The 10,230-nt window shown below is 26.1% G+C and overlaps 1 pseudogene; it reads right to left on the reverse strand.

Annotated features, from left to right (window-relative positions):
• LOC107859690 overlaps positions 1-2,583 on the reverse strand; it is an 8,526-nt pseudogene extending 5,943 nt beyond the window's left edge.
• Positions 2,584-10,230: the final 7,647 nt, after the last annotated feature.

Here is a 10,230-nt window from a genome sequence, read left to right on the forward strand (position 1 = left end):
TTAACTTAGAAGTTTTGCCAAACTTCTAAGTTAATCAGTTTTCATAACGTTTTGTAATTAACATGGCCTAAACGTTCGTGCCATAAATTATAGGACTCAAGCAAGTAAGAAGAATTTGAACTTTTATTTTTTTCAACAGTCATTACATTCATCTTATAAAGGCCTTCGGTGAGATAGCCTTTTCCTACATACATTTTTCCTTTGCTAATTACAATTTTTCCAAAAACGGTTACACATTTGAATCCGTTCTTGTCTAGAAGTGAAACAAAAATTAAATTCCTACGTAACTATGGAACATACAAGACATTGTTAAGGGTCAAGACCTTTCCTGAAGTCATTTTCAAGCATATTTTTCCTGTTCCTTCTACCTTAGCAGTAGCGGAGTTAGCTATGTAGATCATTTATTCTACTTGAGCTGGAGCAAATGACGAAAACAACTCTTTGTTGGCATATACATGGTGGGTGGTACCAGAATCCATCCACCATTCGCGAGGATTTCTCACCAAGTTGCATTCTGAGAACATAACACACAAATCATCTCTTTGTTAGATTTAATTATATTTGCTTGATCTTTTTTCTTGCCTTTCTTTGGAGCACGACAATCCGTGGACTTGTGGCTAATCTTGCCACAATTGAAGCATTTTTTCTTTAATTTCTTCTTAGGTTAATAGCTTCCTTGTTAACCTTTCTTCTTTTTCTTAGAATTGTTTTGATCATCTTCTACAATATGTGCTCCATTAATTGTAGAATTTTTTTTTGACCTTCTCTCTGCAGCCTTATTATCCTCTTCAATATGCAGTCGAACAATAAGATCTTCGACCGTCATCTTCTTGCATTTGTGCTTCAAGTAGTTTTTGAAGTCTTTCCACATAGGTGGTAGCTTTTCAATGATTGTTGCTACTTGAAATGCATCATTCACAATCAAACCTACAAAACAGTTTATGTGAGTACTAAGAACAATTTAAATTTGTTGAACTAAAGTATTTTTCAAAGATATACCTTCAGCTAAGAGATCATAGATAATTACTTGCAATTCCTGAACTTGAGAGACCACCGATTTGCTATCTATCATTTTAAAGTCTAGAAACCTTGCAACAAAGAATTTCTTAATTCCCGCATCCTCTGTCTTATATTTTCGTTCTAGTGCCCCTCATAATTTCTTCGATGTCTTAGTTCTACTATAAACATTGTAGAGGTCGTCTTGGAGACCACTCAAGATATAATTCCTGCAAAGGAAGTCTGAGTGCTTTTAAGCCTCTATAATCATGAAATGCTCTTTGTCCGAGGTTCCCTCGGGCACCTTAAGAGCATCCTCACTATTGAACCTTTGAAGGCATAGAGTGGTGAGGTAAAAGAACATCTTTTGCTGCCATCGCTTAAAGTCAATGCCCACAAATTTTTCAGACTTCTCCGCAGGTGCCATTGGTTGCGGAGCATTTGCTCAACTTGTTGAGGCAATACTAGTTTCCTCCACAGTCGTAGCCGCATCTTGCATTTGAATTTCGTTAGTCATTTTTTTTGTCACCACAAAACAATAAAACTTAGTATTTTCAGAATACTATTTATAAAGTTAAGCAACTTTATACTCTTCTTCTTGTATCTAGTTAACGATGAAGTTTTTATGACTTTCAATCGTCAATCGAATGATCTTTAACTTGTGACGAAGATTTTATGTATTCGAATCACTAGGTAGAAATTTTAAAGCTTTAATCTAAAAAAACAAGCAATACAAATTCTGCCGAAGCTTATTCCTTAAGATTGTTATTTTATGGTGTTTTCGGGTACAGGAATTTGTATTTAGGCACAACAACTTTAACACTAGTTCAATTTTAAAACAAAAACACTATGAAGTACTAAAACACCCTCAACACAAGATCAAAGTGATCTTTCTAAGAAGTGTATTTTATTTTTTCAGAAATTAAGATGAAACAGAAATATAAAGCCAAGTCCCCCGACTTTACGGAGTGTCCTTAAGGAATAATTCCCCTCACTGTACCCGAGGTTTTGGAATCTTCCTCCCAGGATAAAATGAATTTCAATCCAACTATAGTAATACCTCAAATAATTGGATTTGTTGAACTCACTCAACGATTTGATTGATCACAAAGAATGTTTTGAAGACAAGAAGAGTTTTCATTTCAAAATTTTTTTCATTCATATCAAACCTGTGGATGAAAGCAGGTTTATATAGCCATCAAATGCCTCTTCTGAAAGGTGGCAATGGTTCACTTAAAAGGTGTATCCTTTGGAAGGGTCATGTTTGTTCATTCGAAACATTATGTCTTTTTCTGAACAGACACAACTATCTGAACAGTCACACCTTTTTCAAAATAATTTGTCTTTTGCTCAAAGATTGTGTCCCTCCATTTTCCATTCACACCAATTAAACCCAACAATATGAATTTGGATTAATCTGATCAATAAGTTTCGACCTGATGGCTAAAGAAGAAAAAAAAAGAGAATTCAAAGTATTGAAGAAGGGAAGTTACCATAGACAAAGATGATAGATATCATGGAAGCAACAATTGCACAAGCAACTGCATATTTGTTAACCTTTGTGGGATATTCAATAGTGTCCTCCATATTTTCCCTATGCAATACAGCCTAACTTAGATATCTTTTATTTTTATCAGTAAAATCTACTATATCTTTTATTTTTATCAGTAAAATCTACTATAAAACAAAGATATCTATAGATAGCAAAGGGAATCTCGTTTCCCTCTTTATTTGTGTTTTTCAAAAATAAAATAAAATAAAGAGTAATAATGTTGGAGAAAAATAAGCCAGAAGGGCTTTCCAAGTTTCCAATTAAAAAAAAGGGACAAGTGGATCCCACAAACTTGTCCCTTAAAAAAACTAAGGCCCTTGAACAATTGTGCCTAGTTGTTGGACAACTACATTAGTTGTCTAAAAAACTTCACGCAATTCTTGAACAACTTCTCTCAGTTGTCAAACAACTACGCCTAGTTATTCAGCAACTAGGCACAGTTGTCGAACAACTGCGCCTAGTTGTTGAACAACTACCAAAGTTGTTCTACAACTGAGACAAGTTGTTGGAACGGAAAAACTTTTAAAAAAAAACTCAAAAAACTTTTGTCCCTCCCATCTAATTTAAAAAACTTGGAGGACTTTCACTTAATTGGACAACTTGTTTATCCTTTTTAATTGAAAGTCCCATAATGTTGGGTTTGAATTTATAAATAATAAATACTATATGTGGATCATATTAATAAGAACTAGTATTAGTACCCGCGCGATGCGCGGTCGATATTAAATGAAATTTATTATAGAAATTATCATCTTATTAAATTTATATAATAAAAAATTTATTCAATATTGTTCACACATTTGAAATTAATAAATTTATGCAATAACAAAAATAACTATTAAAATATTGAACTTAATATCATTAATTATATGAAACTTAAACATTTCTTTTCGAAAGTTAGTATCCGCATGCAAATAATATTATTGTAATATAATTATTTGAGAATATTAGATAGTATTGTGATCTATATTGATTTATGTTGTAAAAAATCATATAATTACAAACAAAATGCATATTTAACATAATTACTATTAGTTAAGAACTTACTTCTAAATTTGGTTAGAAAAACGAAGAACAAATGAAAGATATGTTTTAGAGTTATGCACATGAGACTTTTCTATAAAATTTTAACTTGAAATTTAAATTCTTTTATATTTAAATATTTTAATTTGCACCCTCTTATCAAGAGGAAGAAAGGAGTTTCCCCTTCTCTTTTTTTGTCTTAATAGAATTTTCTTTCAAAGTAAATTTTGTATTCCTTTGAACGATCTTAGTTATAGTATATTTTTATAAATTTAAAATATTTTTGCGTCAAAGCAAATATTTTGAGCGAAGTCTCAATAATAGTCAATTTTTCCTCTCTCATATTTTTTTATTATCATTTTTTCAACAAATAACTTATAACATTATCTAAAGTTCTAACCTGTTTGCACGATTTAACAATGTTCACTTATTCTCTTATGATAATGGACCAACAAATATTAATGAATCTTATTGTATATTATTATTTCGGATAAATGGTATAGTCCTTCATAGGTTTGAATATTCACTCTTCAATTTTATTTTCGATCAACCCTATCATACTTTCTCAATTTACTCAATTTGAATGAAATTATAAATATTAATCATTATCGAAATTTAATTCTCTCCCATCTTAGAACATTCAACTAATACTTAAATCCTCATATTCATCAGTGCAATAAGATATTAATCTTATTCATCTTTATCCTTTATATTGTACAAAGTAGATAAAAATAATTATTGCACCAAAAGACCTACAATATTCTAAATTAGAGTTACAAATATAAAGATAAATATGATTGAACTCATTGCCTGTTTATATCAACTAACAAAAAAAAAGTTTGTAGCATAGTGTTTATAAATAACAAATGATAAATGACCTTTACTTTCACGTTAGTACAATATGCTACGTAAAAGTACAATAATATTTGCAGTAAGAATTTAAATATAACGAATTTAAAAAAATCAATAGTCATAAGTATTTGATTTATTGAATTTGAGCATTGCCACTGAGCATCAGCCACGAGATACTCACCTAAATTTTAATCTTCGAGATATAGCTTTTGAGATAGTAATTCTAGTGTCGGGTAAATTTCATAGATAGTTATACAACTATCATTTTTTTACTAAGGTCACTTAACTACCATTCTGAATATAATATCACAAAACTTTAATATACTATTAAAATCACACAATTTAATTTACAAATTAATTGTTAATTATACCATATAAAATATAGTATAGACAAATTAAGTATTAATCCTAACATAAAGAAATATAATGCAGTAGTAATTTAGTATCATAGTTTATTGATTTTTGAAATCATATTATTATCTCACTAAAATCTAAAGCAACAATATTTGCAATGCAAGAAAATCGACTATCTAATATCAATATTAGTTTCTTCATATTTAATGTATAATTTTTAAATTTTCATGTTATTGCTAAAATTCTTATTGCACATTTCGATCAAGATAAACTTTTTTAAGTCTTTAAAAATGTATGACATATTAAAAGATCACTAACTTAAATCTTCAAAGAGTATAAATTATACTAGTATTAGTACCTGGACGATGTGCGGACAATATTTAAGTAAAAGTAATCATTAAATAAAGATAGATTAAAAAAATAATTTAGATTTACATATTTATCAAATGAGTAAAAGCATAAGAAAATATTTCGTTGACCAATAAATAAATCAACATAGAAATGTAAGTCACCCATCTCCTATCAATTATAGTTTATTGAGTAGTTCATAATAAATCATTTCAAAGTGAAAAAGAAAAGAAGACAAAATCAATTTGAATTTGTTGAAAATATTTACTTATATACAAATATTGAAACTAAGTATAAAGAAAAAATATTACCATTCTAGTTATATCATTTATAACGTTTACATGTAAGTCAAAATAGAATTATGAAAATACCATATATAGAAAAGAGATAAAAGTTATCGCTAAAAAATTTAAAATTTTAAAAAAATAAATTATAATAATCTCAAGCAAGATCTTGCAATTTTTATTTTTCATTTGCGTCAAAACAATTGTGTATTTTTCTTAATTTTATTAATAGATTCATTATTTAGTGATACTATGTTGTCCAAAAATTGTATTTGAATAAAGAAATCACTAAAGTAAAAAACAAAAACGCTATGAATAATTAAAATCATTTTGACAAATAATCTTCTTGTTTTAAACCCATATTATTTGAATATATAGCGACCTTACCATAGGTTTCTTCTTCAAATCTCATTTTTAATTATGACAACATTCCTTCAACATATTGGTCTTTTACTCTACCAAAATATGATATTAAATAACGATTAATAAAATAAAAAAAATCAATCATCTTTATATCATAATTATGAAAAACATCAAAATAATATATAATTAAGAAATTATATTTTTCATAGTACCAATTTATATTTGTATAAGGAGATTTAAAAACTAACAAACTTATTTTTTTCGAGAAATAAAAATCACTATGAATATTCAAATCAATTTCAACAAATGTTTTTCTTGTTTCAAACGTATGGTAAATTGTGATTACATTGTTCAACCTCCTCATACGCATATTCTTCTGTTGAACTCTCATTCTGAATTATTGATAACATTCCATCAATATGTGTGATCCTTATTATGTCGAAACCTTTATTTTTAAAGCCTGAAACTCATGACGAAAAATCTAAATTAATATCTAGCAAACTATTAACAATTCTTATTTCTACATATTCATAATGAAAAACTTGATAAATACCAATCAGAGAGGGAGAGAGAGAGAAGGGGGGGGGGGGGGTAAATAAAAATATATATATATATATATATATATATATATATATATATATATATATATATTTACTTATCAATTGCGGAACTTTACATATATTTTTTGTTGAAATAATTTTCAATATTAACTGATTTTTACCTCAATTTAATCAAATTAATTTGATAACAATATAATTATTATTAATATTATATGTTTATTTGCCATAAATCTGTCATAATTTTATAACTTGATTATGTTTAATTAATCTACAATTACATAAAGAACTCAAGTACAAAAATAATTGATATTAATTACCGTTATAATTTCGGAAACTCAATCCCAAGAATTATTCATATTCTTATAGTTTGATTATATGAAATTGATATTAATTACCTTTATAATTTTGGGAAAAAATTTTAAAAGGTAACAATTATTTTTTTCCTAATTACTGATTTATTTCTCAAAAGTTTCTTATAAATTTATTATTTGATTATAGTCAATTGATTATTTAATTATCTTTATAATTTGCTAAAAACTCAAATAAGGTAGCAATTATTTTTTTTCCTGATTATGATTTTTTCTTATATTCATTTATTTATTGTTTTACAAAAATATTACAAACTTAACTGTTTTGAGGGATGACATCTTGTTGTCTCTAAATCTTTTTTAAGACATAAGAAATGCTTAAGTCATACAATAATCTCCTATCTTTTTATAATCCAAACTTACCATTTAAAAATCATTTCATTTAAATTAATAAGATCATAGTAGATTGCACAAAATCAGTTAATTGATTATATGTATTTCAATTAAATAAACAATGTACGACATTATTGTAATAAGACTACACAATCAACTAATTAATTTCAATTAATTAGAATCAATTTTATGATCATAATATATAAACTCAAATTCCTTAATTTAACGTTGTAAATTTTAAAATATATTTATAGCTAAAGTAGTAGTCAATATTTTTTTTTACCAATATATGTATATCAATTACGGAACTTTGCATATATTTTTTGTTAAAATAATTGTCAATACTAGCTGATTTCTATCTCAATTTAATCAAATTAATTTGATAACAATAATATTATTATTAATATTATATATTTATTTACCATAAATCTGTCCTAATTTTATAGCTTCATTATATTTAATTAATCTACAATTACATAAAGATCTCAAATGGAAACAATTGATATTAATTACCGTTATAATTTCAAAAATTCAATCCCATTAATTTATCATATTCTTATAGTTTGATTATATCAAATTGATATTAATTACATTTAAAATTTTGGGAAGAATTTTAAAACGGTAACAAATTTTTTTCCTAATTACTGATTTATTTCTCAAAAGTTTCTTACAAATTTATAATTTGATTATAGTAAATTTATTATTTAATTATCTTTATAATTTGCTAAAAACTCAAATAAGGTAGCAATTATTTTTTTTCCTGATTACGATTTTTTCGTATATTCATTTATTTATTGTTTTACAAAAATATTACAAACTTAACTGTTTTGAGGAATGACATCTTTTCTTAATTTTTTTTATTTAGAATGACTATAATATTTTCTATATAAATTGATCGGTTACTATTTATTAATTGATTATTTTTTAATTGATTTCTTCTTACAATATTTTTTTTACTCAATTGCAATGAAATCATTAATATTTATTTTCTTATAATACTAATATTAAAAGATATGAAACAATTATTTGTTTTTTACCACAATATGGAATATGAAATAATATTAACTAACTAACTAAATAATCAAAAAAACATAGAATAATATGAAATAATTGATTACTATTCTTAATATGAAATAATTAAACAATCATAATAGTTTTCATCCAATAGAAAAGAATCTTAATTGATTTTTACCACATTAAGAAATAGCATTGAATGAAATAATATGAAATCATAATAGTTTTTATCCAATAGAAATGAATTTTAATTATTTTTTACCACAATATGAAATAATATTAGATATTGAAATAATCAACCAAATAACTTTTTGTTATAAAATGATAGTTTTTTGTTGAAAGAATTTAAATAGGTAGTTCTCAAGATGACACTTGTCTTAATATTTATGCTAACTTCTTTACTTTATTATATATAGAGATATGAAATAATATTAGATATTTAAATAATCAACCAAATAACTTTTTGTTATAAAATGATAGTTTTTTGTTGAAAGAATTTAAATAAGTAGTTCTCAAGATGACACTTGTCTTAATATTTATGTTAACTTCTTTGCTTTATTATATATAGAGATTTTTGTATAAAACATAAAGTAATAAATATTGCCTCATAAAATTTTCACCAAACATGTAAAAAATAAAATGAATATGCAACACAACCTGTATATTTAGTTGACTTGATAAATCAAGAAAAATCAATTCTAAAATAATACTCAAAGTAAATTGAGATCCTAGTGATAATCACGACAAGATAAGTTGTGGCAGAAATCATTTGCACAATTCATTTTCTCCAATGTGTTATAGTAGAAATTAATTATCTTTTACTGAGTGTAGCCTTCTTATGTAGTGGTAAATTATTATGGTATTAGAACTACTAGATTAATTGCAATTGGTACAGTATTCTTTTCCATATACATGTATATAATTGTTATTTGATTATTCATTTTCTATTTATATTTCTCAATCAAATTTGTCATGCTTCCTTAATTGACTTTCCTTAATTGACTTACATTGAATGAAATCATAAATATTTTTTGTCATATAAATATTCATTTTATGGTAATACTTCAATTGCATATAATTAGTAACTCACACCTACATTTCATCATATAAAAATTATTATAAATTTTTATTGATGATTTTATTATTAAGAAATATTTATTCCTAATTTATTTTATTGATCTGCACGTTTAAATTTTTATATAAGATAATTTAACCTTTTTAAATGAATTTTTGTTCATTATAATGAAGTATCTTTTTCAAATTTGATTATTTTAAAATTCAAAATTATTCTTACAGACATATATAAAGTTATATAATTAGTCAACTAAAGAATAGATATGTAAGGCAAAATTTTATTTGACTTTGATGTCAGTTCAGAAAGTGCTAATTGCATGGATGAATTTCAACTTGACATCAAAAGCGTGAAATATTTCAAGAGAGTATGGAAACCACGAATCAACATAATAGAAGATTAACATGATATTTTAGTGTCCTTTTTAGTCATAATATGATACACATTTAACCAAGGGCATTTATGTCTTTTCATATATTAGCTTACTCTAGAAGTATGAATATAATGTGATGAGCATATTTTAGGGAGACTACATTTTTTAGACTGAACACACTTGATGAGTTTATGGATTTATCCCTTTGTCTCTATGTTGGATCTCTCTTGAATATCTTTTGGTAAGATTATTCATGTATGAGTTCAATTCTCTTCTCCCTTGAATTAATCATGTAATTATTTGTTCAAATTAGAGAGTCACAAATCAACATTTGTTCATCTCTAGTTTACTTCAATTGTGAGATTGTTCTTTCTTTCTTACTTATCTCTTCTTAATTTCTTGATTATCTCTTGAATCTATATATCTTGTATTCCGTTTTACATCAGACTTTGATCAATTAGCCAAGATTTTGACCGAATACGAAATCACTGGTGCTCGATCTAGTGGTATTTTTATGGGGATTCTATTTATCGCTGTAGGATCCCTATTCAAGATCACTGCAATTCCTTTTCGGGCGGCTGTAGGATAGCCTCTTTCCTGTAGAACTTAAGCTAACCCACTTCCTTAAGGCGAGCTGCCCTTAAACAAAAAGGCCCGGGCTAAGAGAATGAATTTACCAGCTATTCGAAATAAATTCTTATCACGATTCTAAATCTTTTCCCCGGTTAGGGACATGAC

The sequence above is a fragment of the Capsicum annuum genome, chromosome 2, assembly GCF_002878395.1.
Source record: "Capsicum annuum cultivar UCD-10X-F1 chromosome 2, UCD10Xv1.1, whole genome shotgun sequence".
In the NCBI taxonomy this organism is placed as follows: domain Eukaryota; kingdom Viridiplantae; phylum Streptophyta; class Magnoliopsida; order Solanales; family Solanaceae; genus Capsicum; species Capsicum annuum.